Genomic DNA, 20,669 nt, shown 5'->3' with positions numbered 1-20,669 from the left:
CATGGAGGTGGAAACATTATGCTTTGGGATGTTTTTCTGCTAAGGGGACAGGACAACTTCACCGCATCAAAGGAACGATGGACGTTGCCATGTACAGTCAAATCTTGAGTGTGAACCTCCTTCCCTCGGCCAGGGCATTGAAAATGGGTCGTGGATAGGTATTCCAGCATGACAATGACCCAAAACACACGGACAAGGCAACAAAGGAGTGGCTCAAGAAAAAGCACATTAAGGTCCTGGAGTGGCCTAGCCAGTCTCCAGACCTTAATCCCATAGAAAATCTGTGGAGGGAGCTGAAGGTTCGAGTTGCCAAACGTCAGCTTCAAAACCTTAATGACTTGGAGAAGATCTGCAAAGAGGAGTGGAACAGAATCCCTCCTGAGATGTGTGCAAACCTGGTGGCCAACTACAAGAAACGTCTGACCTCTGTGATTGCCAACAAGGGTTTTGCCACCAAGTACTAAGTCATGTTTTGCAGAGGGGTCAAATACTTATTTCCCTCATTAAAATGCAAATCAATTTATATCATTTTTGACATGCGTTTTTTCTGGACTTTTTTGTTGTTATTCTGTCTCTCACTGTTCAAATAAACCTACCATTACAATTATAGACTGATCATGTCTCTGTCAGTGGGCAAACGTACAAAATCAGCAGGGGACCAAATACTTTTTTCCCTCACTGTATAGACACACCCTGTGTTTTATTAAAATCAACTATATGTCACGATCGTCGAACAGAGATGAGGACCAAGGCGCAGCGTTGCAGGCAAACATACTCTTTATTAGAGACACGATCAAAAACGACAAAACGAAAACGTGACAGTTCACGGTCTAACACTACAGACTAGAAACAAGATCCCACAAACTCTGTGGGGAAACAGGCTGCTAAAGTATGGTTCTCAATCAGAGACAACAAGCAACAGCTGAATCACGTTGCCTCTGATTGAGAACCACACTGGCCAACATAGAACAACAATACTAGAATGTGAAACCTAGAACAAAACACATAGACTTTACACACCCTGGCTCAACATATTAGAGTCCCCAGAGCCAGGGCGTGACACTATATTATGCACTGAGTTTGTCTGATTCTTTAAGCGCACTGCTTGATGAAATAATTAAGACACAACTCAGAGGGAGCGAGAGATCAAGATAACCAGAAGAAAAAACCCTGTTCCCAACCCGACCTTACCCTCCTTCCCAACCCAACACGGAAGAAAGCACTCAAAGAAGATTCAATTGAGCACATTGGAAAGCGCCACTGCAGCGGCTGTGCCCCGCACCCACAGCAACGCTTATGACAGAGGAGTGGGAAACTGACTCCAAGCACGAATAGCCTTTGTCTCTCAAATATGATATATTGCACAAAAAAATTATATAGCCTATGAAATAAAAAGCAGATGGTTTAAGGAAGTATTTGTTTTTATTTTCAATTATTAAGAACATAACAAATTGAACAAACAATAAAATTGTGCTTACTGTAATTAAAATAAATGACGAACAGCAGCAGTAGGCCTAGTATTCAATCAACATAGTTGGACAGTATTACAGTAAAAATATTATTAACAAAGCTGAACATCGAGCAGTAAATAATATATTATGTTTAATAACGAACAAAATAAATGAATAAGAAAATAGGCTAAATAAAGAACAAGTTGTAGCCTATCACTACAGGAGGCTATTTACACCACCTTCAACAGCAGCTTATGCTGAACATAAAATGGTTTGTATAGGCCCAGGCTACCAAAAAACCATAAGCATAGGCTATTTCACAATTCCAAACATTTAGCAGCCTGCATAATAGGTTAATAATCTCTCTATCTGTCAACTGTATTGGACTGGCCTACTTACTCACATAGACCACTGAATAGCCATTGCCTACTTCCCCAATCTTTTCAAGTTACGGGACAGGAACACCAATTTGTCAACATTTTGGGGCAGAAGGCAGCTCCTGGTTTTATTGACTATAAATCCTGCCTTGGAAAAGATCCGCTCTGACGGAGTGGAAGTGGCCGGGATGGAGAGGAGGTATTTCGCTGCTCTGGCCAGCTTCGAATACCTGCCCTCGTTTCCCCACCAAGCTAGCGGTCCAGCGTTGACTTTCGTTCTATCTTGGAGATAATCCTTCATTTATTCTTTGCTATCCCCTTGATCCTCTTCCTCTCCATCATCTCCACACATCTCGATCTCCTGCTCTTTCATCTCCCTCAGCGGGCTCTGGCTGTGCCGCGCTCAAACGGTCGGCCAGCTGGGACACGTTGATGTAGGCTTCATCTCGTTTTGCATCGTCAACGAACGAAAGCACCTTGAAGCGGGGGTCTTAGACTGCTGCTTGGACAAGTAGTCGGTCGTTGAGCTGATTTTTTTGTTCAGTTTCCCCTAGCAGCTTTGTTTTAAGACTGTTAGTGGTGGGGCTGTCGTCCTCCACTACGGCCAAGTGGCGCCGTTTCAGGTTGGCCGGAATGGGTATGGTTGCAGATAAGGATGCGTTGTCCTCCTCGGACAGCAGCTCAGTCAGGGTGACCATCGGCTTCAGCACATTCAAAATATATTCTGCCATGTTCCATTGCGCTGTGGTAAGATGAAGGTAGCGTTCAGAGAGCACTGCTGTTACGGGCCATTTCTGTTCTAGCAGACGCTCTAACATGGTCTGAGAAGAGTTCCACCGCGTGGAAACGTCTTGGATCAGGAGGTGTTCAACCACTTTTTGTTGTTTCTGTTTCTCCTTCGGTCCCTTTCTGGCTTTTGCTCCCTTCTTAAATTGAGCCATGAGATGTCTGGCTGCAGCCGCGGTGCGACAGATGGGGTCTTGTTTGAGAGCGGTGTTGATGCACAGCTGTAAGGTTTGTTACATCTGACTCCTTTTACATCTGCCCCTTCCTCTTCCTGCTCCAGTATATCTGCACACAAAACCATGTTTGCGGCGTTGTCATGTACCACAGCAACCTTTTTACATCCTGGGATTTCGTATGCATCGGCAACTTCTCCAAGTCTCTGCGCAATGTTGGCTGCGGTGTGATTCTCCTCCATTTATTTTGTCTCCAGCACAAGACACTGCAGTTTCCAGGCCTCTGTAATGAAATGTACAGTGACGGTCATGTAAGACTCCATTCTCAGTGAGGTCCACATGTCGGTTGTAAAACTGCGTTACTGCGCAACTGTTTTTGATAGACTCCAAATCCTTCTCTTTTGTGTAATCATATTTTGCAGTCAGAGCATGCAGAATAGTTTCTCTCTTGGGAACGGTGTAACCAGGCACCAAGATTTTCATCATCATCTTAAACCCCACGCCCTCTGTTAGGTTAACAGGCCTCATGTCCAGGGCAATGAAGTCCACGATACCATCAGTTATCTCTGTTTTTCTTTTTTTCTGAGATGGGGGGGCTTCATGTCCAAGGGGGTTTGAGTTAAACCTGAGCTAGCAGTGGAGCCGCTCGTGCTGCACTGGGGATGTGCCTATAAATACACAATGTTTCAAATTCAGTACATTTACATTAATTCTATATGCTATGTGTTATACTGTTATTACATTGTAATATGCCTATTCAATTTGGAAATGTTCACCTATCAAGCATATAAAACATGTCAATGTTTTAGCATGCAACTACAAAAATGAAGTAGTCTAGGCTAACTTACTGTTTTCAAGTGGTATGTCATATTTGTTGTCAAGCTATGGTATGCAAACCACTATTTGCAGAGTTTGCATTCCACTTTTTTGGCATCATCCTTTACTACAATGAAATGCTGCCATACTGCATTTTCTAGGCCTAAAAAGGGTATCAATTATACTGAACAAAAATATAAATGCAACATGCAACAATTCCAAAGATTTTACTGAGTTACAGTTCATATAAGGAAATCAGTCAACTGAAATCAATTCATTAGGCCTGCAGGGGTGCAGCCATGGAGGGCATAGGCCCACCCACTGGGGAGCCAGGCCCAGCCAATCAGAATTAGTTTCCCACAAAAGGGCTTGATTACAGACAGAAATACTCCTCACCCCCCCTAGACGATCCCGCAGGTGATGGATGTGGAGGTCCTGGGCAGGCGTGGTTACACGTGGTCTGTGGTTGTGAGGCCGGTTGGACGTACTGCCAAATTCTCTATAAAGTGACGTTGGAGGCAGCTTATGGTAGAGAAATGAACATTCAATTCTCTGGCAAACAGCTCTGGTGGACATTCCTGCAGTCAGCATGCCAATTGCACGTTCCCTCAAAACTTGAGACATCTGTGGCATGGTGTTGTGTGACAAAACTGCACATTTTAAAGTGTCCTTTTATTGTTCCCAGCACAAGGTGCACCTGTGTAATGAGCATGCTGTTTAATCAGCTTCTTGATATGCCACACCTGTCAAGTGGATGGATTATCTTGGCAAAGGAGAAATACTCACTAACAGGGATGTGAACACATTTGTGCGCAAAATTTTAGCGAAATAAGCTTTTTGTTTTATTTCAGCTCATGAAACATGGGACCAACACTTTACATGTTGCTTTTATATTTTTGTGTAGCTACTGTATGTCAGCCTACCGGTACGTAGGTTTTAAGGCTTATTTGTGTGTGCCGACTGCAAAAACATCAGGCGGATATACAGTTAAATTAAAGGTGATGTTTGGCATTTATATGTTAATAGTAATAATCATCATAATTCTGAAAACACATTTGTTATAAAATAATATTATTTTATTTAGTGTTGCATCATTGTTCATACTTAATATAACCATATACAATTTCAGTAGCACATATATGTCTTAGAGTGATGAACTGTGCCATCCCCGCGGCCTCCGCAATGGATTAGTCCAATGAGACAAGCGCGAATCAGACAGGGGTGTATTCATCACGGAAACCGTTTACTGTTTATGAACCAAACGGAAGCAAACAGAGCAAAACCTATTGGAAATATGACAAATTCAGGTAGGTCCCTTCCCATTTTGCTTCAGTTTAAGAAACGTTTTGCACTGTATCTGCGAGCTGTTGGCTAGAGTGCATGTGCCAATACCAGAGTGGGCACACTCGCTATATAACACCATTTTTATGTGCACTACTACGTCAACACGCACAGCCTTTTATCTGCAACAAGTCCATTTGATGGAAACACATTTCTGGTGTGAAAATGCGCATTTTGTTTTTTATGCTGATTTTAGAATATTTGCATGAAAATCTGTCACCAATTGGATGGGAACCTAGCTTGTGAAAAGGATATTTCTGTTTTTTTGTGTTGCATTTTCTATGTGTGTGTGTTTCCCTGTGCGGGATTGTGTCTTGAGCGAGTCAACATTACATTTTACTCTGTATCAACACTCCTCTGTTAAAAGCAGAAATTTATTTATTTAAAAGAAAATAAGCAAACAGCCTCGCCCCGGCTGCCATTGGGAAAGCGTCTCCTCAGGAAATGAAAATACCAGTTCGGAGTTGTCGTCATATTGAGAGTTAGGTAACCTCTGACCTTTTAATACCCGAGAGCCCTTTTATTGGTGACCTGGCGGATCCTCTTAGAAAGTGAACCCACCGGGGAGTATCCACTGCTCACATCATCATTCTCAGAACACCTAATAGTGGATTTACAGTGGTTAAAGTCACTCCTTGGGAGATTGAGGCCAGTGGCCAGGAATGCTGAGTATACATCCACTCTGTATGGATGTGTCCACTACCCCCACATAAAGTGCCTTCAGAAAGTATTCATACCCCTTGACTTATTCCACATTTTGTTGTGTTACAGCCTGAATAAAAAATATATATTTTTCTCACCCATTTACACACAATACCGCATAATGACAAAGTGAAAACATGTATTTAGACATTTTTGCTAATATATTGAAAATGAAATACATAAATATCGAATTTCCATAAGTATTCACACCCTTGAGTTAATACTTTGTAGAAGCACCTTTGGCGATGATTACAGCTTTGAGTCGTCTTGGGTATGTCTGTATCAGCTTTGCACATCTAGATTTGGGGATATTCTCCCATTTCTTCCTTGCAGATTTTCTCAAGCTCTGTTAAGTTAGATGGGGAGCGGCGGTGAACTACAATCTTCAAGTGTTTCCACAGATTTTCAATGGGATTCAATTCTGGGCTTTGGCTGGGCCACTCAAGGACTTTCACATTCTTGTTCTGAAGCCATTCCAGCATTGCTTTGGCTGTATGCTTGGGGTCATTGTCCTGTTGAAATGTAAATCTTCGCACCAGTCTAAGGTCGTTTGCACTCTGAAGCAGGTTCTCATCAAGGATTTGCCTGTATTTGGCTCCATTCATTGTTCCCTCTATCCTTACCAGTCTCTCAGTCCCTGCCACTGAAATGCATCCCAATAGCATTATGCTGCCATCACCATGCTTCACGGTAGGGATGGTGTTAGACGGGTGATGAGCTGTGCCTGGTTTTCTCCAGACAAAGCGCTTTGCATTCAGGCCAAAGAGTTCAATTTTCTTCTCATCAGACCACAGAGTCTTTTGCCTTATGCTCTGAGTCTTTCACATGCTTTTCTGCAAACTCCAGGCGTGCTGTGACTTCTGCTCAGGAGTGGCTTCTGTCTGGCAACTCTCCCATGAAGTCCTGATTGGTGAAATGCTGTAGAGAATGTTGTCCTTCTGGCAAGTTCTCCCATCTCAGCCAAGGAACTCTGTAGTTCTGTCAGAGTGGTCATTAGGTTATTGATCACCTCCCTGACCCAGGTCTTTACAGTGAGGGAAAAAAGTATTTGATCCCCTGCTGATTTTGTACGTTTGCCCACTGACAAAGAAATGATCAGTCTATAATTTTAATGGTAGGTTTATTTGAACAGTGAGAGACAGAATAACAACAACAAAATCCAGAAAAACGCATGTCAAAAATGTTATAAATTGATTTGCATTTTAATGAGGGAAATAAGTATTTGAGCCCCCTCTCAATCAGAAAGATTTCTGGCTCCCAGGTGTCTTTTATACAGGTAACGAGCTGAGATTAGGAGCACACTCTTAAAGGGAGTGCTCCTAATCTCAGTTTGTTACCTGTATAAAAGACACCTGTCCACAGAAGCAATCAATCAATCAGATTCCAAACTCTCCACCATGGCCAAGACCAAAGAGCTCTCCAAGGATGTCAGGGACAAGATTGTAGACCTACACACGGCTGGAATGGGCTACAAGACCATCGCCAAGCAGCTTGGTGAGAAGGTGACAACAGTTGGTGCGATTATTCGCAAATGGAAGAAACACAAAATAACTGTCAATCTCCCTCGGCCTGGGGCTCCATGCAAGATCTCACCTCGTGGAGTTGCAATGATCATGAGAACGGTGAGGAATCAGCCCAGAACTACACGGGATGATCTTGTCAATGATCTCAAGGCAGCTGGGACCATAGTCACCAAGAAAACAATTGGTAACACACTACGCCGTGAAGGACTGAAATCCTGCAGCGCCCGCAAGGTCCCCCTGCTCAAGAAAGCACATATACATGCCCGTCTGAAGTTTTCAATGATTCAGAGGAGAACTGGGTGAAAGTGTTGTGGTCAGATGAGACCAAAATCGAGCTCTTTGGCATCAACTCAACTCGCCGTGTTTGGAGGAGGAGGAATGCTGCCTATGACCCCAATAACACCATCCCCACCGTCAAGCATGGAGGTGGAAACATTATGCTTTGGGGGTGTTTTTCTGCTAAGGGGACAGGACAACTTCACCGCATCAAAGGGACGATGGACGTTGCCGTGTACCGTCAAATCTTGGGTGAGAACCTCCTTCCCTCAGCCAGGGCATTGAAAATGGGTCATGGATGGGTATTCCAGCATGACAATGACCCAAAACACACGGCCAAGGCAACTAAGGAGTGGCTCAAGAAGAAGCACATTAAGGTCCTGGAGTGGCCTAGCCAGTCTCCAGACCTTAATCCCATATAAAATCTGTGGAGGGAGCTGAAGGTTCGAGTTGCCAAACATCAGCCTCGAAACCTTAATGACTTGGAGAAGATCTGCAAAGAGGAGTGGGACAAAATCCCTCCTGAGATGTGTGCAAACCTGGTGGCCAAGTACAAGAAACGTCTGACCTCTGTGATTGCCAACAAGGGTTTTGCCACCAAGTACTAAATCATGTTTTGCAGAGGGGTCAAATACTTATTTCCCTCATTAAAATGCAAATCAATTTATAACATTTTTGACATGCGTTTTTCTGGATTTTGTTGTTGTTATTCTGTCTCTCACTGTTCAAATAAACCTACCATTAAAATTATAGACTGATCATGTCTTTGTCAGTGCGCAAACGTAGAAAATCAGCAGGGGATCAAAAACTTTTTTCCCTCACTGTATTGCCCGGTTGTTCAGTGTGGTCGGAGAGCCAGCTCTAGGCAGAGTCTGGGTAGTTCCATATTTTTTCAATTTCCCAATGATGGAGACCACTGTGCTCTTGGAATCTTTCAACACTCTAGAAATTGTTTTATACCCTTCCCCAGTTATATGTATGCCTCATCACAATTCTATCTCGGAGATCTACAGACAGTTCCTTGGACTTCATGGTATAGTTTCTACTCTAACATGCACTGTGGCCTTAAATAGACAGGTGTGTTTCTTTCTAAATCATGTCCAAACAAATGAATTTACCACAGGTGGACTCCAATCAAATTGTAGTAACATCTCAAGGATGATCAAAGGAAATTGGATGCACCTGAGCTCAATTTGGAGTGTCATAGCAAAGGGGTGTGAATACTGATGTAAATGATATATTTCTGTATTACATTTTCAATACATGTCTAAAAACATGTTTTCATTTTGTCATTATGGGGTGTTGTGTGTAGATGGGTGAGAAAAAATACAGGCTGTAACACAACTAAATGTGGAATAAGTCAAGGCGTGTGAACACTTTCTGAAGGCACTGTACAGTCGTAGTCAAATGTTTTGAGAATGACACAAATACTAATTTTCACAAAGTCTGCTGCCTCAGTTTTGATGATGGCAATTTGCATATACTCCAGAATGTCATGAAGAGTGATCAGATTAATTGCATTTAATTGCAAAGTCCCTCTTTGCCATGAAAATGAACTTAATCCCCCCAAAAACATTTCCACTGCATTTCAGCCCTGCCACCAAAGGGCCAGCTGCCATCATGTCAGTGATTCTCTCGTTAACACAGGTGAGAGTGTTGACGAGGACAAGGCTGGAGATCACTCTGTCATGCTGATTGAGTTAGAATAACAGACTGGAAGCTTTAAAAGGAGGGTGGTGCTTGAAATCATTGTTCTTCCTCTGTTAACTATGGTTACCTGCAAGGAAACACGTGCCGTCATCATTGATTTGCACAAAAAGGGCTTCACAGGCAAGGTTATTGCTGCTAGTTAGATTGCACCTAAATCAACTATTTATCGGATCATCAAGAACTTCAAGGAGAGAGGTTCAATTGTTGTGAAGAAGGCGTCAGGGCTCCCAAGAAAGTCCAGCAAGCGCCAGGACCGTCTCCTAAAGTTGATTCAGTTGCGGGATCGGGGCACCACCAGTGCAGAGCTTGCTCAGGAATGGCAGCAGGCAGATGTGAGTGCATCTGCACGCACAGTGAGGCGAAGACTTTTGGAGGATGGCCTGGTGTCAAGAAGGGCAGCAAAGAAGCCACTTCTCTCCAGGAAAAACATCAGGGACAGACTGATATTCTGCAAAAGGTACAGGGATTGGACTGCTGAGGACTGGGGTAAAGTCATTTTCTCTGATGAATCCCCTTTCCGATTGTTTGGGGCATCCGGAAAACACCTTGTCCGGAGAAGACAAGGTGAGCGCTACCATCAGTCCTGTGTCATGCCAACAGTAAAGCATCCTGAGACCATTCATGTGTGGGGTTGCTTCTCAGCCAAGGGAGTGGGCTCACTCACAATTTTGCCTAAGATCACAGCCATGAATAAAGAATGGTACCAACACATCCTCCGAGAGCAACTTCTCCCAACCATCCAAGAACAGTTTGGTGATGACCAATGCCTTTTCCAGCATGATGGAGCACCTTGCCATAAGGCAAAAGTGATAACTAAGTGGCTCGGGGAACAAAAAATCGACATTTTGGGTCCATGGCCAGGAAACTCCCCAGACCTCAATCCCATTGAGAACTTGTGGTCGATCCTCAAGAGGCGGGTGGACAAACAAAAACCCACAAATTCTGACAAACTACAAGCATTGATTATGGAAGAATGGGCTGCCATCAGTCAGGATGTGGCCCAGAAGTTAATTGACAGCATGCCAGGGCGGATTGCAGAGGTCTTGAAAAAGAAGGGTCAACACTGTAAATATTGACTCTTTGCATAAACGTAATGTAATTGTCAATAAAAGCCTTTGACACTTATGGAATGCTTGTAATTATACTTCAGTATACCAAAGTAACATCTGACAAAAATATCTCAAAACACTGAAGCAGCGAACTTTGTGAAGACCTTGTGTCATTCTCAAAACTTTTGACCACGACTGTACATACTATACCTGAGATAATATAAGGGATATATTATCTCAGGTATAGTATGTACAGTGCCTTCAGAAAGTGTTCACACACCTTGACTTATTCCACATTTAGATGTTACAGCCTGATTTTATTATATATATATATATATACAGTACCATTCAAAAGTTTGGACACACCTACTCATTCAAGGGTTTTCCTTTCTACATTGTAGAATAATAGTGAAGACATCAAAACTATGAAATAACCCATATGGAATCATGTAGTAACCCAAAAAGTTTTATACAATTCAAAATATCAAAATAGCCACCCTTTGCTTCAAATAGCCACCCTTTGCCTTGATGACAGCTTTGCACACTCTTGGCATTCTCTCAACCAGCTTCACCTGGAATGCTTTTCCAACAGTCTTGAAGGAGTTCCCACATATGCGCAGCACTTGGTGGCTGCTTTTCCTTCACTGTGCGGTCCGACTCATCCCAAACTATCTCAATTGGGTTGAGGTCGGGGGATTGTGGAGGCCAGTTCATTTGATCCAGCACTCCATCACTGTCCTTCTTAGTAAAATAGCCCTTACACAGCCTGGAGGTGTGTTGGGTCATTGTCCTGTTGAAAAACAAATGATAATCCCACTAAGCCCAAACCAGATTGGATGGCGTATCGCTGCAGAATGCTGTGGTAGCCATGCTGGTTAAGTGTGCCTTGAATTCTAAATAAATCACAGACAGTGTCACCAGCAAAGCACCCCCACACCATAACAACTCCTCCTCCATGCTTTACGGTGGGAACTACACATGCGGAGATCATCCGTTCAACCACCACGCGTCTCACAAAGACACGGTGGTTGGAACCAAAAATCTCCAATTTGGACTCCAGACCAAAGGACACATTTCCACCGGTCTAATGTCCATTGCTTGTGTTTCTTGGCCCAAGCAGGTCTCTTTTTCTTATTGGTATTTAGTAGTGGTTTCTTTGCAGCAGTTCGACCATGAAGGCCTGATTCACACAGTCCCTTCTGAACAGTTGATGTTGAGATGTGTCTGTGACTTGAACTGTCTGTGACTTGAAGCATTTTTTTGGGCTGCAATTTCTGAGGCTGGTAACTCTAATGAACTTATCCTCTGCAGCAGAGGTAACTCTGGGTCTTCCATTCCTGTGGCAGTCCTCATGAGAGCCAGTTTCATCATAGCACTTGATGGTTTTTGTGACTGCGCTTGAATAAACTTTCAAAGTTCTTGAACATTTCTGTGTTGACTGACCTTCATGTCTTAAAGTAATGCTAGACTGTCGTTTCTCTTTGCTTATTTGAGCTGTTCTTGCCATAATATGGACTTGGTCTTTTACCAAATAGGGCTATCTTCTGTATACTCCCGATACCTTGTCACAACACAACTGATTGGCTCAAACGCATTAAGAAGGAAATCAATTCCAAAAATTAACTTTTAAGAAGGCACACCTGTTAATTGAAATGCATTCCAGGTGACTACCTCATGAAGCTGGTTGAGAGAATGCCAAGAGTGTGCAAAGCTGTCATCAAGGCAAAGGGTGGCTATTTGAAGAATCTCAAATATAAAATATATTTTGATTTGTTTAACACTTTTTTGGTTACTACATGATTCCATATGTGTTATTTCATAGTTCTTCACTATTATTCTACAATGTAGAAAAAGTCAAAATAAAGAAAAACCCTTGAATTAATAGGTGTGTCCAAACCTTTGACTGGTAGGGTATATACAGTGCTATTAAAAAGTATTTGACCCCTTTCTAATTTTCTCTACTTTAGCGTATTTGTGATACTGAATGTTATCAGATCTTCAACCTAAACCTAATATTAGATAAAGGGAACATAAGTGAACAACTAACACAACAATTACATATTTATTTCATAAACAATTCCCCTGTGTGAAAAAGTAATTGCCCCCTTAAACTCAATAACTGGTTGTGCCACCTTTAGCTGCAATGACTCCAACCAAATGCTTCCTGTAGTTGTTGATCAGTCTCTCACGTCGCTGTTGAGGAATTTTGGCCCACTCTTCCATGCAGAACTGCTTTAACTCAGTGACGTGTGGGTTTTCAAGCATTAACTGCTCGTTTCAAGTCCTGCCACAACATCTCAATTGGGATTAGGTCTGGACTTTGACTAGGCCATTCCAAAACTTCTAATTTGTTGCTTTTTAGCAATTTTCATGTAGACTTGATTGTGTGTTTTGGATCATTGTCTTGCTGCATGACCCAGCTGCGCTTCAGCTTCAGCTCACAGACGGATAGTCTGACATTCTCCTGTAGAATTCTTTGATACAGAGCAGAATTCATGGTTTCTTCTATTAAGGCAAGTCGTCCAGGTCCTGAGGCAGCAAAGCATCCCCAAACCATCACACCACCACCACCATGCTTGACCTTTGGTATGATGTTCTTACTGTGGAATGCAGAGTTTGGTTTTCGCCAGCCATTACTGGAACCAGCTGGGTCATGCAGCAAGACAATGATCCAAAACACACAATCAAGTCTACATGAAAATGGCTAAAAAGCAACAAATTTGAAGTTTTGGAATGGCCTAGTCAAAGTCCAGACCTAATCCCAATTTAGATGTTGTGGCAGGACTTGAAACGAGCAGTTCATGCTTGAAAACCCACACGTCACTGAGTTAATGCAGTTCTGCATGGAAGAGTGGGCCAAAATTCCTCCACAGCGACGTGAGAGACTGATCAACAACTACAGGAAGTATTTGGTTGGAGTCATTGCAGCTAAAGGTGGCACAACCAGTTATTGAGTGTAAGGGGGCAATTACTTTTTCACACAGGGGAATTGGGTGTTGCGTAACTTTGTTTATGAAATAAATATGTAATTGTTGTGTTATTTGTTCACTTATGTTCCCTTTATCTAATATTAGGTTTTGGTTGAAGATCTGATAATATTCAGTATATAGCACTGTATATATATATATATATATGTATATATGATTGTGTATATATACTGTATTGTGTATATAACACGTAAATGCAGTGTGTTCATAATTACATTGCATCAAGGCCTACCTACAGTATATCAATGGTTGTAAAGAGATTTCCTTGGTAATACTGTATATTTACATGAATATTTCCAGGATATGCTCTACATAGCTTGCTACACTATACCTTGACCATCATTTCCCGGCCTTGAGACTAAGCGGTGTGGTGCCTAGTGAGCCCAGTGAAGGAGGGTGTGAGCAGATCTGTGTGTGAGCTGTGCTGGAAGCCCCTAGGAGTTCTCTGCTCTGTAGGTAATGGAGCTGGATGAGGACGAGCCAGGTTGATTCCCTCTCTCTGCATTGTTACATTTAATTACACCATGGTCTGTGCCTGCCTGCGCTGTGCTGGGCTGCGAGGGCCGCGAGTGCAGTTTACAGCTGAGCACAGCACATGGGGGAATGCCTAGGTGCCCACTGTGGACTGTAAGTAGATTGTGTCGCTCTTTGTGTTCCTAACTTGCTTTTAAAACCTGCTCGGTGGATCTCTGTTGAATACCAGTGTGTCCCACACAGGGTAATACACTATATATGCAATAGTATGTGGACACCCCTTCAAATTAGTGCATTCGGCTATTTCAGCCACACCGTTGCTGACAAGTGTATAAAATCGAGCACACGGCCATACAATCTCCATAGACGAACATTGGCATTAGAATGGCCCGTACTGAAAAGCTCAGTGACTTTCAACGTGGCACCGTCATAGGATGCCACCTTTCCAACAAGACAGTTCGTCAAATTTATGCCCTGCTAAAGCTGCCCCAGTCAACTGTAAGTGCTGTTATTGTGAAGTGGAAATGTCTAGGAGCAACAATGGCTCAGCCGCGAAGTGGTAGGCCACACAAGCTCACAGAATGGGACCGCCGAGTACTGAAGCATGTAGCACGTAAAAATTGTCTGTCCTCGGTCTGTCCACTCACTACCGAGTTCCAAACTGCCTCTGGAAGCAACGTCAGCACAATAACTGTTTTTCGGGAGCTTCATGAAATGGGTTTCCATGGCCGAGCAGCCGCACATAAGTCTAAGATCACCATGCGCTATGCCAAGCATCGGCTGGAGTGGTGTAAAGCTCGCAGCCATTGGACTCCGGAGCAGTGGAAACGCGTTCTCTGGAGTGATGAATCACACTTCACCATCTGGCAGTCCGACGGACAAATCTGGGTTTTGCGGATCCCAGGAGAACACTACCTGCACCAATGCATAGTGCCAACAGTAAAGTTTGGTGGAAGAGGAATAATGGTCTGGTGCTTTTTTTCATGTTTCAGGCTAGGCCCCTTAGTTCCAGTGAATGGAAATCTTAATTCTACAGCATACGATGACATTCTAGATGATTCTGTGCTTCCTACTTTGTGACAACAGTTTGTGGAAGGGCCGTTCCTGTGTCAGCATGACAATGCCCCTGAGCATAAAGCGAGATCCATACAGAAATGGTTTGTCGAGAACTTGACTGGCCTGCACGGAGTCCTGACCTCAACCCCATCGAACACCTTTGGGATGAATTGGAACGCCAACTGCAAGCCAGGCCTAATCGCCCAACATCAGTGCCCGACCTCACTAATGCTCTTGTGGCTGAATGGAAGCAAGTCCCTGCAGCAATGTTCCAACATCTAGTGGAAAGCCTTTCCAGAAGAGTCTGTTATTGCAGCAAAGGGGGGACCAACTCCATAGTAATGCCTATGATTTTGGAATGAGATGTTCGACGATCAGGTGTCGTCATACTTTTGGTCATGTAGTGTATGTGGGCGTTTTCACATCACTCTCAACAATAATGAAGCGGCACATTAATGACCCACTCTCGCTTCAGAAAGAGGGGAGGGAGGTATATATACCGTAGGTTTATGGTTGTTAGTGATGGGGGAAAAAATCGATACAGTTACATATCGGAATATTATTTTTGACAATATATCGGATTGTATCGTTTTGAGAATATCGCAATATTATTTTTGCTCTAGTCGGCTGTACCTGCACCAAAATCCAGTATTTGTCCTTCATAGCTTGTTCTCCATCTTCTTTTTAAATAGGTAGCCAATTTGATTTCAGCACTTATATTTCCATGACTGATCAAAACTTGTTTTCTCATGTCTCTCACTTGTTCCTCTGCAGCAGACATATGGTGAGCAATATGTATGGAACATCGACTCGCAATGAAATCTAATCGAATCGCAATACATATAGAATCGTAAGAATATCGTATCGGCACCAAAGTATCGTGATAATATCGTGAGGTCCATGGCAATTCCCAGCCCTAATGGTTGGTCATGCTCACAAATAGGTGTATGTTAGTGATGCGCGGGTTGACTCATAATCCGCAGTCCCTGCGGTTATATCTCCGGGACTGGTGGGTTTAGGGTAATGAAATATTGTATGGATTGAATAAAGAGAAAACAATACTTTAAAAAAATACATAAATGTGTCAATTTATATCTATAGGCTACATTGAGGTTTTTCTTTCCTTATTTTTAAGCTATCTGGCATTAGTTCGTAAACCAAAGCTTTAGGGACTATCTTGACACGTGCCAAATAGCCTACATGTCAATCACCAAGCACTTTTGTGAACGGGCAGAAAAAGTTAATGTGGATCCACTGAGGCAAAAAGGACAATGTCGGAAGTTTAATTCAGTAAGACAAAAGCTGCGGAATGGAGAGTTGAAAATTAAGAAGTGATGGCCAGAAAAGTAATGTTTGGGAAATATTTGGTGAAGTGATAAAAGAGGATGATAGCAGTGCTATCAAAAATACTGGGGTTTTGGTGCAGGTACTGCCAACTAGCGCAAAATAATATTGCGATATTGTCAAAACGATGCGATACGAAATATAGTCAAAACTAATATCCCGATATGTAACTGTAACCATTTCCCCCCCATCACTAATAGGACACTCTCGGGAAGTCGTCTGTGATCGTGTCAAACGTAGCATGGGTGCTTCACTTTGTGTCACACGCTGCCCTTAGTATCCAGTTATCACTGTGTGTTTCGGCTAAGTTATGTGTGATGATCGTGAGGCGCTATACAAATTTGACAGTCACAAGATGGGGACTTCAGATAGGCCTAGACACATCAAGGGAGCTACTGTCCAGATGGGTTAAATGAAAACTGAAATCTGGACACTGACTGTAGGTCTATAACTTCTCACATAGTCTTAGAATTAAGCATTTCTTGCCATAAAATGATAGGCTAATCCAAATGTAGGCTACATTTTGACTCGGGAACAGGAGTGGAGAAATATGATTTCTGTCTTCGAGCATCTTGAGAGAATGTGAATGCGCAGTTAGGGACTGTTTTATCAGCATCATAAAAGCTGATAGTATTTCAACCATATAAAATATGCATCCAAGCCGAACTGAAATCTTATCAGAAACATGTTGGGTCGTTTTCAAAGCTTTCTATTTCCTTACATCTGTTCAAACTGATGTCAGTTAGACATTTTGTACAGAAAATATTTCCCTTTTTTGGGGGGGGTCCCTTGCGGATGGGTTATTAGCAATTACGAGCGGGTGAACAAACAACTGACCCGTGCACCACTAGTATACACACACACACACACACACAGCTTCTTGATATGCCACACCTGTCAGGTGAATGGATTATCTTGGAAAATAAGAAATGCTCACTAACAGGGATGTAAACAAATTTGTACCCAACATTTTAGAGAAATAAGCTTTTTGTGCATATGGAAGATTTCTGGGATATTTTATTTCAGCTCATGAAACATGGGACCAACACTTTACATGTTGTGGTTATATTTTTGTTCAGTGTATATAATGCATAGAGTGTCATTAGGAGCTGGAGATGCCCAACAGCGGTGGAGAGAACAACTCTCTCTCTGCAAGGGAAATATTGTAATTTCTCTGACCTATTTTCTTTTTAGAAGGCCACATTTCTCTTCTCTTCACAGTTAGGTAAGGGTCATTTCTTCAGAACCAACTGTCTGTGCTTGTTTGGGACTGGTACTCTTTTTCATAGCTAGTCCAAATGTTCAGGCTCTGTCGTAGCCGGCCGCGACCGGGAGACCCATGGGGCGGCGCACAATTGGCCCAGCGTCGTCCAGGGTAGGGGAGGGAATGGCCGGCAGGGATGTAGCTCAGTTGGTAGAGCATGGTGTTTGCAACGCCAGGGTTGTGGGTTCGATTCCCACAGGGGGCCAGTATGAAAAGTAAAAAAATATAATGTATGCACTCACTAACTGTAAGTCGCTCTGGATAAGAGCGTCTGCTAAATGGCTAAAATGTAAATGTAAAATGTTCAGTGAACCCTAGGTCACATCACTTGCTGATCAGATGGCAGCTACCTTCTTTTTTTTTTCTTTAGTCTATTTCATTCAATACATTTCGTCCCATAGATTTCAGTACATATTTCCACAGTATGATGGCCTGTCCACTCACATCCCTGGCGACACCATTGTAATACTCCCTCTCAGACAAACAATGTCAGAAGTGTTGTGGGGTCATTGTGAAGAACAGGGTGACGCTGTGGATCGTCTTCCATCAAAGCTAATCTTGTTGGCAATGTCAAAGAGACAATCTGTGTGAGAGAGACAGAGATACATGGGATAAGGCAGTATCGGGCAGCTGATCAAATAGTAGTCAGCTCTGGAGGCTATAATCAGAGAATCACATCCTGTAAACCGCAGCTTTTTATGATGTTTATCTGAAACGGAGCCTCAAACCCTTCCTTCCTTCATTATCCAGGAGAATTTAATGTATCAACTCCTCTCAAAGCGCCATCACAGCCAGTGCTCCTCACAACTTTTCATGAATTTCTCTCAAGTACAGATGATGTATAACTAAGCTGATTTCTTTCTGAAGTTGTTTGCATTTCTCCGCGGCCAGCGTTTCTCAAATAGTTGCGTCTAAGGTCATCACAATCAGCAGCAATGCCACAGCAATCATTTTTTTCACTCAGCGCAGGAAGATTGGACGCTGAATTAAATTTACATTACATCACCTCAAGCTGAATCTTCTACCTTTAGATAATGGGAAAAGGCCTCCTATCTCTCTCTCTCTCTCTCTCTGTGCCTTGAGCTTTTAAATGGCTACGGTGTCTGATGTTCTCCTGTGAATGCCTCAGCTGTTAGCTCCTATCGATCATGCCCAACTTAAAATGAATTTCACCAACTAAGCGCGCCTCCATCTGAGCTGGCTGCCTGCGTTGACCTTGCCTTCCCCATGCGCCGTTGACCAATGCCGCCCACTCTATGTGCTGATTGGCCACCTGGCCCCCTGCTGGCCGCACTGATTGGCCAGTGGCGGGATCTCCAGCTGATTGGCAGGGGAGGGGGCCAACCCCAGCTGTTAGGGGGAGTCAGCGGGAGCAGCTGCAGTGGCAGGATCAGCCTCTTGATGTGAGAGCGCCTTTTGATAAATAATAAAACAGTGGTAATAACCAGCTGTTCTTAGGCCACAGTGTCCCCCTCCCAGCCACAGGCCCCCCCTCCCACGCCCCCCTCAGTGCTCAGTGTGCCTGGGTAAGAACTTAACAGGCCTGAGATTGGCTAATCCATTATTAACCAGGAGAGTCCCCCTCGCCCCCCTCCCACCCCCACCTGGCCCCCGTCACCCCAGGTGTCCCCCACCATGCTCCACTTAGCTGCTCCATCTCTCCTGACTCGTCCTCCCTGTCTCTCCTATCCTCCCTGTGTCATGTCAGCTGGGAGCCATTTCTCCTAGCAGAGGAGCTTCTGTAAGGGCCACAGTGAACATGTGGGTGCTATGGGAGGTTGCAAACCACATAATTCCATTTCAGCTAGTTGGTGTACCAGGAGAGTCGTTTTTAGGGCATTGTCCTTCCTCTCCTCCTCCTCTACCTCCCTCAATGGTCTCTGTTCACATTATGCACCTGCTTTTCAATGCCTGCCTCTGTGTGATGGAAAGCCCCGTGCTGCGGTTTTGTTCCATTTATTTATTTATTTATTTGTTTATTCAATTTATTTTATTGTGGGTGCTATTATGGTTGTTTTCCACAGCCGCATCTGGACTGACAGGTTGCCAATCATAGTGAGATTTCATCTCCTATTGGCGTAGTAATGGCGGTGCTGTGCTAATTGAGTTGAACGTGGCGCTCGTCTCTCCTCAGTGAATCCGTCTGTCGCCGTCTTGTCATCAGTTTGGTTGCGCTTGACAGGTTCTGAGTGAGTTTGTGAGTGTGTGTGTGTGGGGGTGGGTGGGTGGGTGGGTGGGTAGGGTGAGGAGGGAGGAGGGGTGCGTGTGGGGGGGGTATGAAAAGGTTGTTGAGGTGTCATTCCCCGAGGGATTCCCTCAATGCCATTTTCTTCCTGTCAAGAGCGTACTTTGCCAAATGCTTCGCCCTCCCTCTGTTCCCTCATTTTAACTGGTCGCTATAGCCCGGTGAAGGAAAGAAAAAATCTGAATTTGTGAAATTGAACAGGTCCACAATTCTATCAGCCATTAACAGGATGTCTATGTCTCTCTGGTGGGGCCATTTATTTGTGCTGAGTGTAGCCGGGACCCAGTCATTCGAGGCCCTCCAACATGGAATCCCATCAATAGTTCATGAAGGCCACTTATTCAGTGAGGTCACACAGACAAGTGGGATAATATCATGTTTAATAAGCCCCTGTGTTCTCTCTATCATACCTCAATGAAGGATGAAACGTAATCTGAGCGCTGGAGAGGGACAGAGCGGGAGGGAAGCTGTGTGTGTGTGATGTGTGCATGCGTGTGTGTGCGTGCATGCTCGTATTCCCATTGCTTTTCATACCAATTGTTGTACTTCATTCACATGCAGACAAGCCTACAAAATAGGTAGTGCCTCTAAAATACAGTGATGTGTTTCTGCCATCAATTGATAGTTGCCATCAAGCTTCCGTGCATTTTGCTGCTGTACCTCCAACACTGGGTAAATATGTTTCATCTGTTCTCCCAGCCCTTTTCTCCTCCTCCCTCCGATGGGCTCTGAAAGGTGTGTGTGCAGTTTGGCACTCCACACAGTTGCACATAGACTGCCTTTGATAAGTGTCTGCTGGAAGAATGGAGGGAACAAAGGGTGTGTGTTCAGGTGGCTTTGAAAGAGAGGAAGAGAGGAGTTTCAGTGTGCTCTGCTGTCAGACGGCTTTGGGAGAGGAGCTCATGTCGAGAGGGGAGGCTTTCATATGGGGGCTGTGTAGTTCTGTCTTGCTTCAGGGGCTGCCCCTACACCTCGACACACACAACCACTGTCTTAGCAGCACTCTCCTGTGTGTGTGTGTGTGTGCGTGCGTTCCATGCATGTCTCCTTGTGTCTCAGCACGCTCACACTTGGAGCGTGTGGACTCTAACTCCA

General features: G+C 43.7%; 1 protein-coding gene across 6 annotated transcripts in view; it reads left to right on the top strand.

Moving 5' to 3' along the window:
• Positions 1 to 20,669, top strand: part of LOC121573745 (RNA-binding protein Musashi homolog 2-like) — a 335,153-nt gene that overhangs the window by 199,988 nt on the left and 114,496 nt on the right. The gene's annotated exons all lie outside the window — the stretch shown is intronic.

This window comes from Coregonus clupeaformis, chromosome 9, assembly GCF_020615455.1.
Source record: "Coregonus clupeaformis isolate EN_2021a chromosome 9, ASM2061545v1, whole genome shotgun sequence".
Classification (NCBI taxonomy): domain Eukaryota; kingdom Metazoa; phylum Chordata; class Actinopteri; order Salmoniformes; family Salmonidae; genus Coregonus; species Coregonus clupeaformis.
The sequence above is the reverse complement of the archived record's forward strand: the minus strand, read 5'-3'. Positions and strand labels throughout refer to the sequence as shown.